The sequence below is a fragment of the Hemibagrus wyckioides genome, linkage group LG10 (assembly GCF_019097595.1).
Source record: "Hemibagrus wyckioides isolate EC202008001 linkage group LG10, SWU_Hwy_1.0, whole genome shotgun sequence".
In the NCBI taxonomy this organism is placed as follows: domain Eukaryota; kingdom Metazoa; phylum Chordata; class Actinopteri; order Siluriformes; family Bagridae; genus Hemibagrus; species Hemibagrus wyckioides.
In genome coordinates, this window is record NC_080719.1 from 2,906,382 (window position 1) to 2,930,660 (window position 24,279).

The 24,279-nt window shown below is 39.0% G+C and overlaps 1 long non-coding RNA gene across 1 annotated transcript in view; it reads left to right on the forward strand.

Annotated features, from left to right (window-relative positions):
* Nucleotides 1-24,279, forward strand: part of LOC131360317 (uncharacterized) — a 95,391-nt gene that overhangs the window by 46,573 nt on the left and 24,539 nt on the right. The window contains exon 3 of the long non-coding RNA XR_009205875.1: nucleotides 12,006-12,068. This is a non-coding gene — a long non-coding RNA (uncharacterized LOC131360317). The remainder of the gene's footprint in view (nucleotides 1-12,005; nucleotides 12,069-24,279) is intronic.

Sequence of the window (24,279 nt, forward strand, 5' to 3'; positions counted from 1 at the left end):
TGTGATTACACCTCATGATACGACCTCATACGTACTCCATCTTACACGCACACACACACACACACACACACAACCACTCGGCTAGAGACTTGGTCATTGACCTTGTGATTGTCAGAGAAAGACTTGCAGCTTAGTGACCCATTAAGACTGGAGGTCCTCTTTCTTCTTTCTCTTCTCATTCCCTTCCCCCTTCCTTCACCTCTCTCTCTCTCTCTCTCTCTCTCTCTCTCTCTCGCTCTCTCTCTTTCTCATTCTCTCTCTCTCCATTCCAGCTATGAGACCACCAAAGGCTGGGACTGATGACCATGTACCATCTATTGCATTATAGAAACCTAAGATCTAGCAATTGCTTCTGTTTGCTCTTAAACCAGATTACAAACTTAGCAAAAGTAGCGTGACCAAAGCGGTATTGGAAGAAAAAATGGGGCAGTTAGCAGAATAAGGAAGCCTTTGAGGTCCATTAGCTTCAGAATCGCAAGTCAAATTTGGCTTGTAGCTTCTGGAATAAATCCCTTAATTTGGCAAACTTATCCAGCTAGCTTGCTAACTTTCATTCTTTTATTGAAATCTCAGGGCAATTTCGTTTCACCAATCCACCTCCTGCCTTGTTTTTTTTTACAGTGTGAAAGGATTCGGAGGGAAGACCGTAACCCGAGCTCGGAATTACACTGGGAACCTTGAGCTGACCGACTAGCCTACTGCAAAAATCCCAAGCAATACATAGTTATATGATCTAATTCAAGCTCCTTGTGCACGCAGGTTCTTTTTCTATAGAATAATTTATAGTCGAGTAAGGAAGTACGCTCATGCTAGCTTTTTTTATTTTAGAATTTTTTTGTTCAAATTCCAAGAAATTTCATCCCAAATCACAATTGTTTTTCAATTTCAATTCGGATCCAAAACAAAAACCTAGCGATTCCTGGGATATCCGGAAGAATCCGAGAGATCCCAGGTCTGAACGTGGAGAGTCCCCAGATCCCCTGAGAGTATCTCAACCAGAAAGGTATTTTCAGAACGTTCTGTCTTCTCCTTCTTCTTCATCTTTTTCTTCAACCCCTCCATCTATCTCCTAGAGGATGCGAAGAAAAGGAAGCAGTTATCCTTTGACATTTGGCTACACTTTTGTTTCACAGAAACCCCCAGTTACGCTTTTGAACAGTCACAAAATACGAGGTCTGCACATATGTAGTGGAAAAAACAGATGCACAGACAGAGAGAGAGAGAGAGAGAGAGAGACAGAGAGAGCGAGGGAGAGGGTTCCTTACCTCAGGGCTGTGGGGCAGGACTTGAGCGACGCCTCCCCAGGGGGGTGATATTTTATAGTTTGTGTCCATCAGTGGCATGGCCCGGGGCACTGGGGTTGACAGTAAGTGCTCTCAACATCGCTGACGCTGATTCATCTGAGCCATGACATACATGAGGGGAAGGAGGTGGGAGGTGAAGGTGCAGGATGGAGGACACAACAAAAGAGGAACAAAAAGGGAAGAATGAAAACGAATAAACATTCTGACGTGTGATTTGTTAGCTTTCCATCCATGTCCATTCATCATTTTTTTTCTTTATGAGGAACTGACTGATTACTGAATGTCCCTGTGATGCTGGACATTATGAGGAGATGTAGCTGGTCCCATAAAATAGAACAAAAGAAGACTGATTTAAAGAAAATAAAAAGAAAAGAAAAGAAAAGAAAAGAAAAGAAAAGAAAAGAAAAGAAAAGAAAAGAATGTTCTTGGGTAGGATATACAAATCTGATGCTGATGCTAGCAATGCTAGATCTTTTTTTAGATTGGATCTGTCTTCGGATCCAATCTTCTGGTCTGAGATTGTCTTAGCAGAAGACAGCAAAAAGTCTGATCAGATCATAAGATGTTTGGTGTCTGATCGGATTGGACATATTTTCCAAAATGATTTTTGGGAATTTTACTTCTCAGACTTATATGTTATTGACTGATCCCCGAAGCACTTCATACCTCTGATGCCTTGTGAAACTCAGCAACAGAAGCTTGCAGACAATCAGATCAGGTGCTTGAAGGATGTCAGTTTTCAGATCGGATCGGATTAGATCAGATTTGACACATTTTCCCAGTTGATCTGCTAGTATTTTACAGCATGAGTACGTGTTATTGACTGAAACATATCTTAAAGCATATCATCATCATATCAGCAGCAGAAGTTTGCAGACAATCTGATCGGATACTAAGAAGACACCAGTATCAGATTGGATTTGTCTGATCTGATATTTTATGTTGTGAACCTGTGTTAATTTGACAGTATCATCATATCATCGCTCATGCTATGCCAAGTTTCCTAAAATCCTGAACCTTGCAGAGACTCAATTGAGCTACTAAGTTTTTGGATTAGTATCAGATTGGATATTCCTGATCCGATCTTAGATTAGTCTCGTTACATTTGTCCTATCTAATTTACTATTGTTTTACACCATGATTGCCTGTATAATTGACTGAAACTTATAGTTATAAATTATACTCTTCAATATACCATCAGTGAGATCAGATGCTACAAGAATTCCAGTTTTAGGATCAGTATCAGATCAGTATTTGATTAGACTTGTTACATTTGTCCTATCCAATCCACTACTGTTTTACACCATGACTGCATTTGTTATTGACTGAAGCTTATATTATGGTTATGTCATAGCCTTCAAGTGAAACTTGTCTTCAGTGAGATCAGACACTACAAGGATGTCAGTTTTAGAATCAGTATCAGATCAGTATTAGATTGGATTTACCACATTTTGCTATATGATCCACTGATATTTTACCTTATAAATGCATATGATAATACATTCACCACCACCACCATAACACCTCTGATCAGATACCTGTGAGATCCGATAAGATTAGATACCTGATCAGATCAGATACCTGTGAGATCCGATTAGATTTTTTTTTTGTATTTCACACCGTGACAGTTCTTTTTGTTTTAAAGCACACACAATGTTTTTGATAAACCTCTGTAATAGAACTGCACAGCCCACCAGATCGGATAACACAGATTAGATCAGTCTTAGATTGGATCAGTATTATATTAAAAGAAAGGAAATTAAAAAACCGCGTGTTAATACACACGATATTCAGCATTCAGCAAATACAGAAGTGAAGTCGCTCAGACGGACAGGAATATGTGAGTGTGTGTGTGTGTGTGTGTGTGTACACGTGCCTGGCTTGAGAGGGAGGCCCCCCAATAAAACGTGGCATTTCAATTTCTCATCTTCCCTTCACGTTGTGTGCCGGCCTGCTTCTCTTCTACATATATATAGAGGAGGAAGAGGAGAACAGCGGCCGGCTAGCAGGATGCGCATACTAAGCAATCAATGTGTCACCTCTTCTTGACAATCCTGCTGCTTTTCTTTTTTTTTTCCATACGGGGGCCTCTCTCATTTTTTCTTGTCAGCAGAAGGTAATTTGCTGTATTGTGATTCAGGCCGAAAGCTTTGTGACGAGGGGACTTTTGATAGCTCTGGCCCCCCCCTCCATACATCCCCTCACACACACACACACACACATATATACACACACATACACGGTGTGCTTTACCAGCGAGGCGGAATAGAGACACACCCCTCCCTCTCTTTTTTCCCCCCTTCCTCCCTCCCTCCCTCTGTCGCAGTCCGTGCCCCATCTCCATCCGAGGCTAGCTGTTAAAAGTGATAAGCGTGGAGAGTGGCGTGGGGTCCCCTGATTAATAAAAGATGGGGGCCGCTCCCAGCTCACATCGCCCAGAGGGGTGGCCTTTTTTCGGAGCACCCTTCCCCCCCTAGAACCTTCCCTAGCGGAGACAGCGCACACAATTGCAATCCTGCAATGGCACAATGGACAGGAAATAGGGAGAAAGAACCAATCATAGAAATATAGTATTTAAAGCATCGTTCTCTCTCTCTCTCTCTCTCTCTCTCTCTCTCTGCATTATAATGAACAATATACCTGACTTATATCTATATCTATGACATACCTAAATATTCTCCTGCCATATAGAGGCTGTCATGAAGGGTCACGTTATTTCCTGTTGCATTGGATTAGATTTTATGAAGTAGTGTGTATGATTGTGACATAAATATAACAAATATAATAATATGTTTGCTATATGAAATGTAAAGCAATACTATATTATATAAGTAATATATCACATTAATATAATATAGTATAATATATTCACACTCGGACGTAATGTACCATAAAGAGTTATTTCAGGATTTATTTATTTTTTATTTTTTTAAATCATTATTTTCTGTTTTTTTTTCTTTCAAAATGTAATTTTATATTTATTAGCTTTGCATATTTAATAAAAAAAATTGTCGTTGTTATGACAATTTTTTTTATTCTTTTGAAAACCAGATTTTCACAGACGCATGAATGACTTTTTTTTTTTATTCAATTTGAATTTCTTTTTAAATATCAATTTTAGTCTTCACTTGAACTATATATTTTTTGTTATTTTTGTTCATTTTTATTTATTATATTATTATTTCCAATTATATTTTGTTTTCTTTTATAATCAGCCTACTTTTTATCATTTTCCATATTGATTTAAATTTTAGTTTTACTTTTTGCGATGCTTTTTCAAGCTTCGGTTGAAAAGAGTGGTTTGTGGGCGGTTCCTTTTTGTCACTTGAACAAATAGAACGAAATCCAGCTACATTTACGTGGTTACGATATAAATGCGTTTGAAAAATTGAAATAGATACATCATTTAAAACACGATAACGTTCGTTACAGATCCTCGCCCACTTGTTTTGTTTTTTCAGGTCATTTTTATACATTTTCTTTTGTTATGTTTTCCTTAACTATAATCATTAACAAGTGTGTTTAAATAGAAAGAGTTCCTCATGGGTTGTGTAGATGGTTCTAGAGGCTTTTCCTTAGAAATGGGTTCTACTTCGAACCCTTTGAACCTTTCACACACTGTTGTATATGAAATGTACAAAAACAAACAAATAATCTTTGTGTTAAGCAGGTACTATATAATACAAGGGTATACACTGTAACCTCACACACACACACACACACACAGAGCGTCTCAGTTGGACTCTTGTATCTGGGCTGATTGCTGTTCTCCGCATGGACACTGCCGCATTTATCTTTAAATAACCTCCGTCCCCTTCCTGGGCCAGACAATAGTGGGACGCTTCTAATTTTCGGGCAGCATAATGGCAGTCATATTGAGATGAAACAGGTCAAAGGTGAACTCCGGGGTTGGTGATTGGCTGGGGGGAACGGAGCTTGTGTCTTGGAGATAAAATTGAGGCGCTGGTTTAATTCGATTCCTCTCAATGCCGGGCTTCTCTCCGTCTCCGTCTCGGAATATTCCAGTTTGGTGTAATTGCTTATGAATATGGAATGACCATACGGAATCACATTCAGGTTTCTGTTGCTGTAGTCAAGAACAAAAAATCATTAGTTGATATACATTCAGGGTGCCAAGAATTTTTTTTACAATTTTTTTTTTTTTTTTTTTACAAATGTTTTGTATTTATATTGCCTTTGTCCCTTATGACCCTTTACCTTTCCTCTTCCCCCTCCTCCTCCTTTCCTCCTCCTGCTGCTGAGTCTGAATGAAACAGATTGATGGAGGTGTTGGATGAATATTAATGTGATATGCACATGCTCCTGAACTTGCCTTTGACCTTAAGCTCTTATAATTTTTTTTTTGGTCACAATAAATATTAAATGCCTTAATGACAAACCAAGGGCAAAGGTAATCCGAAATGTTCTCAAACACGCGACAATATTTGTGACAATTTCTATAATATTTACATAAAAAAAAAGTTTTCAATAGGGTTAGGGGCGAGGTTAATGTTCATGTTTTATTTATTTATAATTTATTTATTATTTATATTTATTTAAATTCTGAGCCGGATTCTGAGCACTCTATATTCACTTGTTCAAATAAAAAAAAAGGAAAAAGGTCAGTCAATCCTTTCTGTTTAAAACAAACAAACAAACAAATATATATATATATATATATATAAAGGTCAGTTTCATGAAATCCTTCCTGTTAAAAAATGTTTTCAAAAATGTAGCAGTAAATAACAAAAAAAAGTACTAATTTATTTTTATTTAAAAAGGTAAGTTTACTGAAATCCTTACTTTTTTAAAATGTATTTATATTTGTAAAAAATAATTTTATTTATTTATTTTTAAAATTCAGTTTCCTGAAACCCTTCCTGTTTTTTTTATGTATTTTTTTAAAAAAATTTGTAATAAGCTGAAAAAAGAATAATACATTCATTTATTTATTTATTTTATTATTTTTTTAAATTAGGACTGAAATCCTTTATGTATTATTATAATATATATATACGTATATATATATATATATATATATATATATATATATATATATATATATATATATATATATATATATATATATATATATATAGTAATACATTTAATTTTTTTTATTATGTTTTTGTATATTAAAAAAATAGTAATACATTTTAAAAAAGAAATTTATTCAGTTTTCTGAAATCTGTCCTATTTCTTAAAAATAGTAATATATTTTTAAAAATATATTTCTTTATTCTTGTTTCCTTAAATTTTAAATGTTTTAAAAATTTAGTAATACATAAAGGCAAAAATTTAGAATGAGCACAAGTAGCATTGCAGTGATGATGATGATGATGATGATGATGATGATGATGATGATGATGATGATGATAATGAAAGATAAAACACACTGCATCATGCTAGCATAGTAAAATAATCAATGATGCAGCGATGCCACGAAGCATAGCCACTAAAGTCTTTATTATTTAATTATTATTATTAAAGTCTTTTTTATCCATTTATGGTTACATTTAACATAACAATAGCGAGTTCTCCTTTTTACAGGTTACAGGTTTATATCTGAGCATTACAAAGCACTGACACTGGAGAGTCCTTCCATAAATGTTAAACAAAACATCACCTTCTAGAAAACATCACCACTTATACAAGTCCTGAGCTGCTGCTATGGAAACGATAACGTATTAGAGCACATTAAATATCATCCAGTTATCATCCAACCTTCGTATTAGCATGTGTATTACATTATACAGAAGTCTGAAGAATCTTCTGGAACATCTTCTCTTCAGTTCAATTTCTCCTCTTCTCCACATTTTTCAGGCCACAAATTAAACAAAACTTTCTCTCTTTTTTTTTGCAAGATTGTAAGGAAAATATTATGAGACACAGCCAGAGAGCTGCTTTGGCTAAATCTTTGGTTTCACCAGAAATTCATCGAATGAACTGGAAGAGCAGAATAAATGTCATCATACTGGCTGGTTTTTAACATTGTAGCATGGATTTAGGGAAAACATCCATTTTAAGAAGTGCTGAGATATGATTGACATGTCATGTGATCATGTGATGAGAAACTGCCATGACGCAGATTTCTGTGGTGATGTTTTAATTTCCTGCTGGAATTTCATGTAGTATGTAGGAAAGTGGGTTTTATGGTGATTGTGGTTGATTTAATAGAAAGACCAAAGGGTAATGATAGGTAGAGGGTTAGCATGGGTATAGGTGGAGGGTTAGCATGGGGATAGAGTTAGCATAGGGATGTGTATAGAGTTAGTATAGGTATAGAGTTAGGATAGGGATGTGTATAGAGTTTGTATAGGTATAGAGTTAGGATAGGTATAGAGTTAGGGATGTATATAGAGTTAGTATAGGTATAGAGCTATGATAGGGATAGGGATAGAGTTAGGATAGGTATAGAGTTAGTGTAGGTATAGAGTTAGGATAGGGATGGGTATATGGTTAGTATAGGTATAGAGTTAGGGATGTGTATAGAGTTAGTATAGGTATAGAGTTAGGGATGTGTATAGAGTTAGGACAGGGATGTGTATAGACTTAGTGTAGGTATAGAGTTGGGATAGGAATGTGTATAGAGTTTGTATAGATATAGAGTTGGGATAGGGTTGTGTATAGAGTTGGTATAGAGTTAGTGTAGGGATGTGTATAGAGTTAGTATAGGTATAGAGTTAGTGTAGGAATGTGTATGGAGTTAGTATAGGTATAGATTTAGTATAGGGATGGTATAGAGTTAGTATAGGTATAGAGTTAGTGTAGGAATGGGTATAGAGTTAGTATAGGTATAGTGTTAGTGTAGGGATGGGTATAGAGTTAGTATAGGTATAGAGTTAGTGTAGGGATGGGTATAGAGTTAGTATAGGTATAGAGTTAGTGTAGGGATGGGTATAGAGTTAGTATAGGTATAGTGTTAGTGTATGAATGGGTATAGAGTTAGTATAGGTATAGAGTTAGTGTAGGGATGGGTATAGAGTTAGTATAGGTATAGAGTTAGTGTATGAATGGGTATAGAGTTAGTATAGGTATAGTGTTAGTGTAGGGATGGGTATAGAGTTAGTATAGGTATAGAGTTAGTGTAGGGATGGGTATAGAGTTAGTATAGGTATAGAGTTAGTGTAGGGATGGGTATAGAGTTAGTATAGGTATAGTGTTAGTGTAGGGATGGGTATAGAGTTAGTATAGGTATAGAGTTAGTGTAGGGATGGGTATAGAGTTAGTATAGGTATAGAGTTAGTGTAGGGATGGGTATAGAGTTAGTATATGGATGTGTATAGAGTTAGTATAGGTATAGAGTTAGTGTAGGAATGGGTATAGAGTTAGTATAGGTATAGAGTTAGTGTAGGAATGGGTATAGAGTTAGTATAGGTATAGATTTAGTATAGGGATGGGTATAGAGTTAGTATAGGGATAGGTATAGAGTTAGTATAGGTATACAGTTAGTATATGGATGTGTATAGAGTTAGTATAGGTATAGAGTTAGTGTAGGAATGGGTATAGAGTTAGTATAGGTATAGAGTTAGTGTAGGAATGGGTATAGAGTTAGTATAGGTATAGTGTTAGTGTAGGGATGGGTATAGAGTTAGTATAGGTATAGAGTTAGTGTAGGGATGGGTATAGAGTTAGTATAGGTATAGAGTTAGTGTAGGGATGGGTATAGAGTTAGTATAGGTATAGTGTTAGTGTAGGGATGGGTATAGAGTTAGTATAGGTATAGAGTTAGTGTAGGGATGGGTATAGAGTTAGTATAGGTATAGAGTTAGTGTAGGGATGGGTATAGAGTTAGTATAGGTATAGTGTTAGTGTAGGGATGGGTATAGAGTTAGTATAGGTATAGAGTTAGTGTAGGGATGGGTATATGGAGGGATATGTGTACGGTTAGCATATATAGATATAGGGTTAGCATAGGGATAGGGGTAGCATAGGCATAGAAGAAGCATAGGTATAGGGTCACGCAGGGAGTTTGCATAGATATTGGTATAAATATTGGTATAGGGTGAGAATAGGTATAGAGTTAGCATAGAGAAAGACTTAGCATAGGTGAAAGAGTAGGGTTAGCATTGGGAAAGAGTTAGTAGAGGGCTAAGGATAAAGTTAGTATAGATATAGGTATAGGGTTAGCATAGGGAAAAAGTTAGTGTAGATATAGATATAGGGTTAGCATAGGGATAGAGTTAGTACTGTACCATAAGTAGACAGATATGGATAGGGTTAGCATAGGTATAGGTATAAAGTTTGCATAGGGATAGAGTTAGCATAGGTATACAGTTAGCATATGAATGGAGTTAGCATAGGGATAGGGTTATGGCTTGTATAGAGTTAGGATATGGACAAGGTTAAGGCTATGATAGGACAGGGATGGTCATGATATGATTAGGAACAAGAATATGATATGTTAGGGTCAGGAATAGGGATGGAATGACATGAAGGTCAAGGGTCAGACACCTTATGCAGATGCCCAGCATACCACTATGTGTCATTTTTCCACTTCACTGTGGGCAGAAACCTAAAAGCATGAATGTGGGCGAAACATAAACGGAGCTAAATGTTAGGGCTAAAAGACCTTGTGTGAGGATTTAGTTCTGTACACGCTAGCAGGAAGGTGTGCGACAAACCAAGACACCGTTTCCCAGCATGCACTGCAGCATTAGTGCACACCAGGGCTGCGGTGTGTCTCTAACAGCCACCCTCTAAGGTCATTGCTCAGCGTCAGACAAGGGTCCGGCGCGTCCCCCTGAGCCCGATGACAAACAAGGCTGCAGCGCTGAGGTGTGTGTCAGGGGTGTTTTTCCCACAAAGCATTTCTATAAAAGTGTAACAGCCCTGCGTTTGCCCTTTTCCTCCCAGTACCAACGAGCCACTCAGCCAACAGGCCCCTGAAGATCTCTTAAAATGTGCTGATCCACAAAAGCTTGCACCTCTAGTCATTCTCCTCCCTCCCCGCTCCCTCGTTCCATTCCTCCGCCGGCGCTTTGCTTCTGCTGAATCACGCCCGGCCTGAAACTACAACCAGCACCGAGCGCAGAGAGAGAGAGAGAGAGAGAGTGAGAGAGATAGAAAGAGAGCATGTGTGTACATGTGTACAGAGGAAGGAGGATAGGGGGCGGGGCTTGTTCGAGGCCTGGAGGTAATTACGGCGCATTAGAGCAGGACTAAATAAATCTGTAGTGCTGCTAATTGTGTGGCAGTGAAAACAATAACTCCAAGCATATGGCTCGGGGCAAAAGGGAGGGGGGGCAAGAGAACGCCTTGGCTCGGGGCCCTGGCAGGGGGCCAAAAGCAAGCACGGGGACAATCAAGCATACATTGCATCATCACAACACATCCGACATGACACACACAGCACGTGTCTCCACTCGTGTCCATGAACATGAATTAGTCATAGTGAATGATATTATAGACTTCCTTATGAATAAGGAATTTCATTAATGTCCATAAGGCTACATAACACATCTATAAGCTCTTACTCTTACCCTTACCTTACATCCCACTATAACATTTACAAAGCCTTATTCCAACAGCTTTTATTAAAAAAGCTTTTACCATTTTTATTTTTATCGCATGTTGACATTACACCTAATAAACTTGTGTCAGATGACATAGGTGACCTAAGGTCATGTTGCATTAGAACAGCATAACCTCTGTCTTTGTAACTCTGCTCAGACTCTTCTCAATGTTTTTTATAACCAGTACGCAACTTTAAGGTAATAAAGCATACATAACACTGTTATTACCTGTACGTTACGTTAGGTTTTCAGAAAACTTTAATACGTAATAAAATTAAACTACGTATAACAATGAAAATATACAAAATTTTCATCATTCATAGCCATTTTATAAACTCTCTATTTATGTATGTCATAGCAGTGGCATAAAGATTTTAAATAATAATAATAATCGAAATCTTAACACAGAAAATATGCATCATATTGTGTCATAACACTGACATAAGTGTTTAATAGCAAAAACATTACAAAAACATTGTATGCATAAGTCATAAATGTTATGACAGTGAGTTGAATTGCTAAGTATAAATGTCTTAAGAACAAAAATATAAATTAAAACCCGAAAAAAAACCCATCTTCATAGCTCTGTTATAACAGTGTTATAATATCTTCATAGTGCTAAATAACAATTAATCGGTGTACTGTACAATAATTTAAATTATTGGTTTAAAAACACTTTCTTTAAGGCACTAAAAACATATATAACTCTGATGTGACAGTGTTATAACATGTCATAAGGATTCAAATCATCCTGAGAAGATAATTTATGTCACTTTGTGATCAATATTATGTATAAATGTGTATTATGATGGCAGTATGGTGTAATAACATGTTATAACAAAAAATCTGTCAGTTCAAATCTGTGACTTTGAGCTTATCAAAGTCTTTATAACATGTCATAAGGATTCAAACCATCCTGAGAAGATAAACTAAGTCACTTTATGTTCATTATACAATGTGAATGTATTGTGATGGCTGTGTGGTGTTATAACATGTTATAACAAAAATTCTGTCAGTTAAAATCTGAGACTTTGAACTTATCAAAGTCTTTATGCCAGCTGACATTGAGAGTTGTTATGAAGGAGTTAAGTAGGTGTTATATGACTTATAGTATATTATAATGTGTAATAATGTATGAATGTGACATTTCCCTCTCTCTCTCTCTCTCTCTCTCTCTCTTTTCCAGAACTGGACCAGAGACAGGAGACACATCAGCAGTGTGAACGTTCAGCTGTCTTGTGGCCTGCCGGTATGTGAACTGACACACAGATACACTTCCTGTTTGCATCACACTTACTGTTTGTGTCACACTTCCTGTTTGATAAAATTCTAAAATCAGAGCACTGATTACTAATAAAACACTTCAGGACATGCTGTAACGGATAAATCATCAACGACAGGTTGGTGTCGGCCTGGAGTTAAGTCCCGGAGCATTTAATTCCTCTTTATACTACAGAGATTTTTTATTTATTTATTAAGACATGACACATCATACATTTTTATCAATTTATAACTACATTTCATGGCATAGAATTATTCCACGATTTTATTTTATTTTTATTTTTTTTACTGCACCTTTTTTTTTCAAAATTCCTAATTTTTATATTATTTTATTTTATTTTATTTTATTAGTTATTTATTTATTTTTTAAATCTACTCAAATTGGTGAAATCACAGGCACGAGATTCTTTTAAATTCCTACCAGTTAAGACACATATGTAATTTCTGAGAGCTGTACTCATGTTCCATACATGTGAATGGACGTCACGTGACACATCTGATGTCACGTGACGCATCTTGGCCCAAATCTGCAGAAAATCCGTCGCCATTTTATTAAACAAATTCTCTGAATATCAATGAGCGGTGAAATCCTGGAGGAACTGATGAGTGAGTTCCTGATCTCACGTGTAATATCAGCTAGAAGCACCATGTTGTTCCCTCTCCAGCCTCTCGCTGTAAATAAATAACATAAAATGCAGCTTGTCTTCGAAAGTTTCTACCTGAAAAACGTCCTGAAAGTGATAGCTTCACCTCTGAAAGCACTGACACTGGAGACTCCTTCTGTAAACGTTAAATAAAAACCTCCTCATAGAAAAGTAGACCATTTATTAACACTAAAGAATATAAAACTCTCTAACACAAATTCAAAGCTCCTGCTGTTCCACGTGAATGTAAAATAAGACATATTCGAGGGAAACAACAGATCCTTAACCTGTTCTAATAGAATTTAATCTGACTTTTTAACAAAAAGTAGTTCCAGTTCATTTAGACTTTTCTGAAGATTTTTATCGTATCCCTACGCAGATACATCAGAGCTAGACTAGTAACAATTTAAATTGACAAATTTTCTCTTCCTGTTTCTTTCTCTCTCTCTCCCTCTTGTTCTCTCTCTTTCTCTCTCTACCTCTCTTCTCCTTGTTCTCTCTACTAAACATTCGCGACTCGATCTAATCACACTCTGCCTTGCGAAGCATGCACGCGTTCACGTCTCGAGGGAGCCTCGTGTTGCCTTTTTTGTCCGTACTAATTGCCTTAATTTATTGACTAGTTAAGGTTTATGAAACCATTAATTGATTTCCCCGTCCTCATTATTCAGCCCTTAGACGCTAAATCTGCCGTGGATCTCTTTAACGGCGATGTTAACGATGTGCCGAGTCAACTGCGCGAGACGCAAATCATGGCGAAACTCGTTTTTGCGACTAAAAACAATTTTTTTTAATGCAGGTTATAAACACTCAGCCGTGAGCGTCTCAGAGTGATGCATTGAGTCGTATTTGCCGATTGAATCCTCATGTGCTTTGTCTGTATATTTAAATAGAATAATGAACAGCTCAGAGTGTGTGTGTGTGTGTGTGGTCTCATAGGCCACACTGCTTTTCTTCAGTCTTCAGCCAATCAGAGATTACTTCCAAGTCTTGTATCAATTCTCGATGTTATGTCCAGACATGAACTCTTCGCAAAGCATGCGATGAAGCAGGACTACTCCGAAAGCTGGATCGATACGGGCCTCCCATGGGCTCTCTGGCGTGACTCCCACACCACACACACACACATATATACACACTCACACACAGCCATGTGATGGCAAGAGTGGCAGGCCAGGCCTGATCTCCCTGAGATCTATTGTTTACCGCCGTCGAGCTTGGCGACTCCTGTTTCACAACATATCCAAATGCTTTCTATCCTTGTCCCAAATATCCAAAACCACCAGCTAGAGCGTTCCATTCTGGAATAAATTCCTTCCGAGGTCTTCTCATGTCCATCGGGTTTCATGATATATCAATATCAATATCCACGTTCGTGATCCGTCCTGATCCGTTGGCAAGTCGTCCAAAATCTGATGCCGACGTATCCACAGCACAATAGTCCTAATTTTCTAACGGGTCCAAATTCCATTACGAATTAAGTCCCTTTCAAGGCCTTCTCATCCTCACGCCGCCGTCGTCTGACATTTTTCCGGGACGAGGCTGTGTCTCACCCAAGCGCTGGCATTTTCCTGGAGAGAATAGATTATAATTATAATTACAAAGCAATCAGAATTAATCGCGCCGCACCATCTCCTCTCGGCGATGCATGTTAGTCACCTGCACCTCCCCCATGCACATACATTCGCATACACGTTACACACACATACACACACATGCACATTAACTTACCAGGCCAAACCTGTGTTCATCTCCATTAGCTAAGATATTAGCTCTCTCGCCCATTCTCTCTCTCTCTCTCTCTCTCGCTCTCTCTCGCTTCCTCCATCAATTACCTCCCATACTTACAGCGAAACTCATTAGCCGCCCCTCCCTCTGTTCGCTTAACGAGAAAGCGATTAGAATGTGTTTCGGCGCGAATGCGGTTTCTGCCACCGCTCCCGTTCCTCGCGTCCACTTGCTCACCTTCAGCTCTCTCTTTCCATCTGCCTCTCCCCTTCTCTCCCCACTACCTCTTTCTCTATCTGTGGCTACAGCCTCTCTCTCTTTCTCTCTCTCTTTCTCTCTTCTCTCTTGCTCTCTCCGACTCTTTCCCTTTCTTCATCCTCTCTGCAGCCTCTCTCTCTCTCTCTCTCTCTCTTTCGCTCCTCCCTCTCTTGGAGCTGCAGGCTGCTGGGGGTTTTAGACAGATCACTCTCACAATGGTTGATCAATACAGCTATTGATCTGCTGGCAAAATGTTTATAAAATCATCCCGGGCAGCTGCGGAGCAGTGGCGGTGGGGGAAAAAGGGGAGAGCGAACAGAGCGAGGGGAGGGCCGATGCCATTCAGACGGGATTGAGGAGGTATCGCGTCCCTGATTGGCTGCCCATGTGCCCGCCTTGCCAGGCTTGAGAGTGCCGTTCCAGCATGGCTTCCAGCTCTCGATTCCCGATGACAAACTTCCTTGGCTGGCAAAGCGGCATCTGTGCGTCACAACGGCGGCGTTTAACCTTTTCGTTGCTCGCTTTTTGGCTGCCAGCCAAATTGTGACAACACACACCCTCCTCCTCGCCCACCCCCATCTTCCCACGAGCCTACAATCCTCATTTGCATAAATTAGCAAGCGGCAGGCAGTGCCAGGTTCTTAACGAGCCACTGTCATGTCGTTTCCTCCTGTCTGCTCTCGCTTTACTGCACACAATGCAACACACCCCGCTGTTGTATGGCATCGACGCTGCCCTCTGTGGCCCTCTGGAGCTCTGATCTACAATACCCAACAGGCCTGGTTACATTTCCCCTGGCTCTCCCTCTTGTCCCTGGGAGCCTGCACTTCCTTCCTTACTTCCTTCCTTCCTTCTTTAATAGCAAATGGTATTTCCCTATAGACAATAGAGAGGTTTCTATATATCATGTGATCTCCAGGCCTTAACACTCCATCCAAACCTCATAAAGCTCTGAGTGAAACTAGTCCTGAGTAGTACACTTCCAAGCTAGAAAAATGAAAACACCGGAATATAACAACATAGAAAGGTTGCCATAGCACCTTAAAAGTTATTGCCAGGAATGATTCATCTTGGCCTATCCAGTCACAAGGTCTTGTCTCAGATCAGGCCCAAAATCAGGAAGTGAGCAGCACAATAAATTCCTCAAAGTGCACAGCAGGTGGCTCAGATCACAAAGAATGGCTTGACTCAAAACAAGGGAACACAATCGGGTCCTGTATTTAATCCACAGCTCAAACACACCATGTACACTGTGTATGAAAGATCAGGTTCAGGAATCTGATCAAATCTGCAACCTGATGGACCTAACATGGTTATCACTACCTCTAACATGTCCTTTATTTAACTGGGAGACACAGAGTGGTCAGATGACCTCCTCATTCCAATTCTTGCCATTCTTGGAAGTCAGCATCTGGTATCCAGATCAATCCTCATCAGCCTCTAGTACAGATAAGGCAGGGTTACACCACAGATAAGATGTGGGTTCCACCACAGATAAGCCAGAGTTCCACCACAGATAAGATATGGGTTCTACCACAAATAAGAAGTGGGTTCCACCACAGATAAGAAATGGGTTACACCACAGATAAGATAAGGGTTCCACCACAGATAAGGTAAGGTTTATACCACAGATAAGGTAAGGGTTACACCACAGATAAGATGTGGGTTCTACCACAGATAAGGAAGGGTTCCACCACAGATAAGGTAAGGTCCAATACAGATAAGGTGGGGTTCCACCACAGATAAGGTAAAGGTTCCACCATAGATAAGGTAAGGGTTGCAACACAGATAAGGTATGGGTTAGGTATTGTTTCCACCACATATAATGTAGGATTCCACCACAGATACGGTAAGGGATCCACCACAGTTCTTGTGGTATGACCCTGTGACCCAAATCTCCTTCTGTTACACTGGTAGACCATCTTTACCAACTTATTTCCTTTTAAATGAACTTTGTACTATTAGGAGAGCTAGTTCCTTTCTATCACTGCTCACTATCTGGCAAAATCGGTGTACCGACATGACCAGATCAGCTTGGCAGCGGGTCAGAATAAGTCTCATTTCCAGTCTCTAAGCAAACTATCTCATTTACATTTGATTCAAAGCTATTCACAGGTTAAAAGGTCATGCTCAAGGACATTCAACCTTCTCATCAGTAGCCCAGAGACTTAACTGCTGACTTGAGACTTTCCAGATCAGTCAGATTAGTCAGACAGGAGAGCCTGCAGGGATGTCAGGAAAGGTAGATGGCTGCAATCTAGGGCTGCTTAGTGAACGATTCTTTAGCATAAAAAGCGAGACAAATCAGTTGCTGAGTCATGTGACTCGTTGCTTGTCTGTTGTTGGGAAGAATGATTCTCTCTATCCTGTAATTTCCTTTTATCCTTTTTCTCCTATCCGCCCTTTCTCCGTCTCCTTTATTCCCTCCTCCCTTCTTCCCCGAACAGCTTGCATAAGAGGCCATTTTATTTATTCTGTCAGAGTGCTAGACTCACACAGAAATCAATTTCGGCTCAGCCGGTGGACCTAAACGAAAAAGCGTAGCGCGCATGTCAGAACCCGACGCAACCTAGCATGCTTGTTACTCCGCTCTCCTCTCCCTCTCCTCACTCCTCGGAAGACATTTTGTTCTCACCCTCCTGCCATTATTGCCAATCACAGAGTGATTGTATACAGTATCCACACACACACACACACAACCTTGGTTTTAGCTCAGTATATGACTCATAAGACCAGGAAGCCTTCATTTATTCCCCAGAACTGGTAAATTCTCGATTCTAAATCATCGGCTCTGATAATAATACAGCTCCCAATCACGTCACACATCATTTCTACTTTTCACAAGAAACGTGTAAAGCATTGATCTGGGCCATGTTTCTTTTAGGAGATATCTAGCATTTAGCATTTTAGGAAGGACTCACCAGTGTCAGTGCTGTTAGAAATTCTAGGAGTTTTGAGATTTCTTAGGATATTTATTTATTTATTTATTTATTTATTTATTTATTTATTTATTTGGCTTATTGAAATGGTCAATGAGAGAAGAAGTGAAAATTACAGGTGTTAAAAGGTAAAAGACAACAGGGATGATCTCGATTCAGGAATCTTCCATGACAGTGAAAGTAACTATAACTGGATAAAACGTGTCAATCACTTTTAATAAACAACATAATCACTAGGGTTCTGTTTTAGGGAAATAATTACCTTTAAAAACAGGAAATTTAGCTTGACCTGATCAGGTCATTGATTATTTTCCTATAACAGCATGACCCAGAACGTGTTCATTTTATTCCACAGCACAACAAGCTTTTTCTAGATGATATAGAAGCCCAGAAGGTTGAATTTAAACGTGTATATGAACTCAAATACCCCCAAATCATTACTTCACACGTTGTAGCGCTTATTAAACATTACACAGCGTTTGGTTTTGTGAGTAAAACAAAAAATGGCTACACGTGGGAGTACTGCACAAAGCTGTCAATCAAACACCAATTTAATTATTTACTACAAAGCAGAAAAAAATAAACCAAAATACAATAACCCACGCCTACTCACCCTTTGTTTAATCCATGCTGGTTATTATACTCTTCACATACGTGTTCCAGACCGCGACCTGCCCCGATGTCAGCCATGCACAACACATATAAAACGTACAGCGTTTAAGAAGCGAGCATACAGCTCCTACACGAGATGCTGAGGGTCCTGAACCGTTCTTATCCGTGCCGAGTCTGTGCCAGGCTCTCCGGTTAATACAGCTCCGACTCCGGCCTTATTCCTCGCTCCACTTTTATCGATTTCAGTCGAGAAGTAGACGGAAGAAGAAAGAACGAAGGAAAGAAAGAAAGAAAGAGGCTTTTCAGGAAGAAGTTAAATGGTCAAGTAGCAGGTGGAGGGTGTCTTTCAGCACTTATTGACGAGGTGGAAAAATGTCACTATTATGGAGGGCCTTTCAGCAGATAGCGAACTGATTGGATGAGTGCCCCGGGGTCAGGCCGGAGTGCATTCCTGCTGCTGCCAAACAAGCCGGTATAAAAGGCCAGAGGAATCAGCTGAACTTGCGGAGGCGCCTCTTCACCGGTCGCTCGATTTTATTAGAGACTCCGAGGCGCTCGCTGGGGAGGTTTGATAATCTTTTACTTTTGGCCTCTTGCTTTATATATTGCTCTCTAATTCTCTTTATTCGCTCTCGCTTCATTTTCTCTGATCTTTGGCTAGCCTCGATCATACGGTTCGTACTCTAGTTCGCATTTTAGTCTTTCTCCTTGAACATACATACATACGAGGAAGTCGATGTACTGATGTATGATCAGACAGCGGAAAATAACAGAAGGGTAGAGAATCAGTCCGGTCTTCCGTGTTCGTCAGAGGGTTCATCCGTAAGTCAGTCAGCATTTTTACAGTCTGACGTCAAGACCTTCCGTCAGCTGGCCACCGTCTCTAGCCAGCCAGATAAAGGTCAGCATACCAGAGCGCAGACAGTGAGTGACTCAATCCGAGGTGAAATGGTTTCTTTTCTAAATTGATTCCAGTTCAGAGAACACAAAGGGCCGTGTTGTGCTCTAATTCGGTTAATTAACAGCTTGGGAAAGGGGAGGAGAGGGAGATGCTTTTTGAAGAAGGTTTTATACAGTAAAACAGGACAGTTACTCTGCAGTCACGTCTGGAGAGGCGACCGATTGACCGGGATCGTGAAATTACTTTGTGGACTAAGAATAAGAATAAACAAAAAACCCACCTCTATCACTTCGCATGCAATCAGTGTTTCTCTGCTTTAGGTTGGATTTGAGATCGGATGAAAAATGATCTCGAAGCCAGACATAAAATCCCCTACAGATGATATCACTATAAGTATTTTTATGCTTTCATTATTAAACATTTATTCCTGATTAATTAAGAAGGACAATTTTTCAAAATTGTGTTGAAATAACTACCAAATAGAGTTTTGAATCAGTGTCTGATTCCTGATATATCATTAAATCATACGTCATTATATGCTATATGTTATTATTTCTAGTATTTAGTATTTTTTGTTATATTTTATTTTATTATAGATTATTTGTTATATTTTTTATTTATATTTGTTATATTTTTTTATTTTTCTATTTTGTATCCTTAAATTCTAGTATTTAGTATTTTTTTTTTATATTCCCATTTTTAATATTTATTTATTACCTTATGCTTGTGGGTACTGCTAGAAGTTGTAAATTTCCCATTGGGATGAATAAAGTATCTATCTATCTATCTATCTATCTATCTATCTATCTATCTATCTATCTATCTATCTATCTATCTATCTATCTATCTATCTATCTATCTATCTATCTATCTATCTATTCATTTTGTACTGATTTATTTATCATCGTAGCTGAAACAGTTTTTGTTGTAACTATTTAACTATGGAAAAAGATGACTAGTCAAGTGCTTTCTGAACTAGTAAGAATTTACCAGACCGGACGTGAACACACAAACACAATTAAAGTGATTATTAACCCATTTTACGAGTACATTAGTGTTCCATCCTACCAGAAGAATGAACATGGATCTACAAGATTTGCAAGGAATAATCAGAATAATCAAGTGAATGATTTTCTGATCTGATGATTTTCTGGCTTTCCGTGTGTTTTAGATGTTTGTTTTTCCCTCTGTTGGAGAACCTTACACAGAATTTTACAGGCTGAATATGAAATCTGAGCTGCTTTTTAGATGAACAAGCACTCGGAGCATCTCAGAGAGCAAAAATGGGTTCAATATCAACATTTACTGTGAAGATACAAACATTTGTGAACTTTTCTATGAATATATTGCTCCTAGTGGGCCAGATAAAAACAGAAATCCTTCTGAAACACTATAAATTCTTAAAGTCCTGAGTGTCTACTTTCATATAAACTTCATATTAACCTCCACTGTGAAGTGGAACATGACAAAGACGCTCAATCATCAACATGGACAGGCCTCTGATAAAGAGTTAAGGTCAGTGATGGTGGATTGATTGAATGATTGATTGATTGGACGTCACAAATAAGTTACTCCGAGCGCACAATGGCGATCCGTCCTGTTTTCCTTAAATCTCCATGTCGTCTAAATGCTTTACTTTCCCATGCATGTGTGTGCCTGAGTGTCTTCACATCATTTAGCATTGTACTGTAATAAGCCTGCATGACTCTATTCCAGTACACATTCCAGATGAGCTGAATATATTTCTACAGCATCTCTCTCTCTCTCTCTCTCTGTCTGTCTTTTCATTTTTGGCAAAACAGCCATCTTGCAATGCCACATGGTTTCCAAAATATTGGCTGTAGATGAAGATACTGGCTCTCTCCCACACCCACACCCACACACACACACACATTCACACACAAGCCACACTCGCACGCTCTCTCTCTCTTTCATGCTGAATGCATAATATATGTAATGAAATAATGTTTCTTGTGTGTTGAATCTCAATGCGGCTCCCTCCAAACCTCCTGATTTCAATTGCAGTGATGACGGGAGGTAAATGATTATGTGTGGGGGGACTTAGCATATTGCCCTGGGCTAAGCTGCACAGTCCAGAGATGTATGCATGACACACACACACACACACACACACACTCACACTCAAACACACACTCATATATGCACACTTCCAGACCCAAACCCGCTCATTATGAATTCCAGTTGCTAATTTGATGACTTTCCTTTCACTTCTCACATCCCGTGGCCAGGCGCAGCTCTGGGTTCCAGCCTTGAAACGTTCAGAGTGAAATTTCTAATTGGCCCAGCTCGACCTCCGGCCATTAAAGATTTAGAAGGAACGGAGCTTGTAAAACGCTGAATTTGTGGCACTTAGCTGTGGTAATGGTTCTCACCCAGCTGTAAGGATGAGGTTGTGGTGGCCTACCACCAGTTTCCCCTGGGTGAAGTTTGCCTTTTTTTTTCCTAGATATTTTTCCTAGGTGATCCTGGGAATAGAAAGCGTGCGCTGACGTCCTAAGCGATCCGTGATCTCACATTCTGTCATTATTTCCATTGCCGCAGGAGTCGTACCGAGACCAAGAACCTGTCCTGAATTTGGTTCTTCTACCAACAGGGACATAAACAGGGACATGTGGGCAGAGCTAGGAATAAGGCGGTAACGGTTTGAATACTACAGTGTGGAACAGATTTTCTACTGGGGATTTGTTTATGTACACTAATGTTTTCTTGTTGCTGATATTTAGTTGGATTTCTTTTCTTTGATCAACATAAAAAACTCATGTTCCTAAATGGTTTCCAAATATATGCTCACTACTTAGGGCTTCTTGTTTCTACATATGCTCAAACATTATGGCTACTTATCCACTATATATGCTCAGAATTTAGGGCTTCTTGTTCACTATACATGCTTACTACTTAGGGCTTTTAGTTCACTACATATATGCTCAATCTTCAGGGCTTTGTATTCATTATATATACTCTACACTTAAGGATTCCTATTTACTAAACATGCTCAGTACTTAGAGCTTCCTATTCACTAAATATGCTCAAACTTTAGGGCTTCGTATTCACTTCATATGCTCACTACTTAGAGCTTGTTGTTCACTACATATGCTTAAAATTTAGAGCATCTTATTCACTATACATGATCACTTCCTAGGGCTACTTGTTCATTATATATGCTCACTACTTAGGGTTACATGTTTATTATATATGCTCACTACTTAGGGCTTCTTATGTACTGTATATGCTCACTATTTAGGGCTTCTTATTCACTATACATGCTCACTACTTAGGGCGTTTTTTTCACAATCTATGCTTACTGCTCAGGACTTACTATTCACTATACATGCTCACTACTTAGGGCCTTTTATTCACTATGCATGCTCACTACATAGGGCCCCCTATTCTTTATATATGCTCACTACTTAGGGCTTCTTGTTCATTATATATGCTTACAACTTAAGACTTCATGTTCACTATGCATGCTCACTACTTAAATAAAGGAATTTTTATTCAACATATATATATAGGCTCCCTACTTCGAGCTTATTGTTCACTATACATGCTTACTACTTAGGACGTTTTTGTTCACTATATATGCTCACTACTTAGGGCATCCTGTTCACTATACGTGCTCACTACTCATGACTTCTTATTCATTATACATGCTCACTAATTAGGGCTACTTGTTCACTGTATATGCTCACTACATAAGACTTCTTGTTCAAAATACATGATCACTACTTAGGACTTCCTATTCACAATATATGCTCACTACATAATGTTTCTTATTCACTATACATGATCACTACTTAGGGCTTCTTATTCACTATATATGCTCACTACTTGATATGATCCTAAATTTATTTAAATGTCTGTTGAATGTCAAATTTATCACTCAAGTGAGTTATTCTCTGTACATTTGCTAAAAGTATTGATGGCTGGTTGCCATTAAAACAAACTTGCCACAGTTTTTGATCAAAGGAATCCAGTTAGCTGGGTTTTAGTAGCGTTTTCCACGTCTGTGTCGAAGAATGTCATTGTTTGTAATATTTTTAGCATCGCTCTACACTGGAAGGTTAATTTAGATTCAGTGACAATAATAATAAATGCATAACAGAGCATTACAATGATAATACATACACGAGTGTGTGTGTGTGTGTGTGTGTGTGTGAGTGTGTTGGCAGTGTGGGAACGTAGCGTTAGCAGTATGGAGCAGACAGTGCGGCATGCAGCAGGACCCAGAGAACTTGCTGATTTATTGATGCAAGATGTCAGCGCCAGATTTTCTGACCCTGCTGAGAAGTTCTCTTTTTTTTTTTCCTCCGTTTTTTTTTCCTTTGAAACTGTGCCTTCTAACTTTGACCTTGAAATTCTCTCTCGTATTTGTCTCATCAAATTGCATTTCAGTTTTCGGTGAGGTCAAAGCTTTGAACAGACCATCTGCAACTGCGATTTTTGTTTTCCAGCTTTGCTGTTCACTTGAAGATGGAAGTAAGCGTCCGTATTATTAACAGCCAGTTTTATTCTTGCTTAACTTTGTGAATAATCTGCTCCGCTTGGTTTGGCGTGTTAGACCCCTGGATTTATCGATTAAGCGAGCCTCAGAGGGTATAAAACAAACTCGACAAATGCGAAAGGTCCTTTTTGGCAACCCCTGTAAACATGCAGCGGAGGGGAAAAAAATAAAAATGCCTTGGTTTTTGTTTCCCGTCTATGCCACGTTAAGCTCGATAGGGATCGCTAATCATGAAAATCTCCCAGCTCGGTCCTCTGTGCTGTATTTCTGTCCATACTCGTTAGACCTACTTGAACTGTAGATAGAGTGAGGAATGTGTGAAGCATCTTAGGAAACATGAGCTGCTATTTTCCCACAAGCATGAAAAAAGCAGAGGCCAGGGACTGTGGAATCCTTGTGACGCAATACAGCCAGAAAGAAAGTGAGGGATAGACAGAGGGAAAGAGAGACAGACTCTGTCCCAGGGCTGGAACAGGAGCGACGGAGGACACAGACGAGTACGAGCGATCTTCAGGATCTTCAGGGACGGCTCTAAAGCCTCTTGTGCTGAGCGTTATTTTGATTGCCGGCCAAGT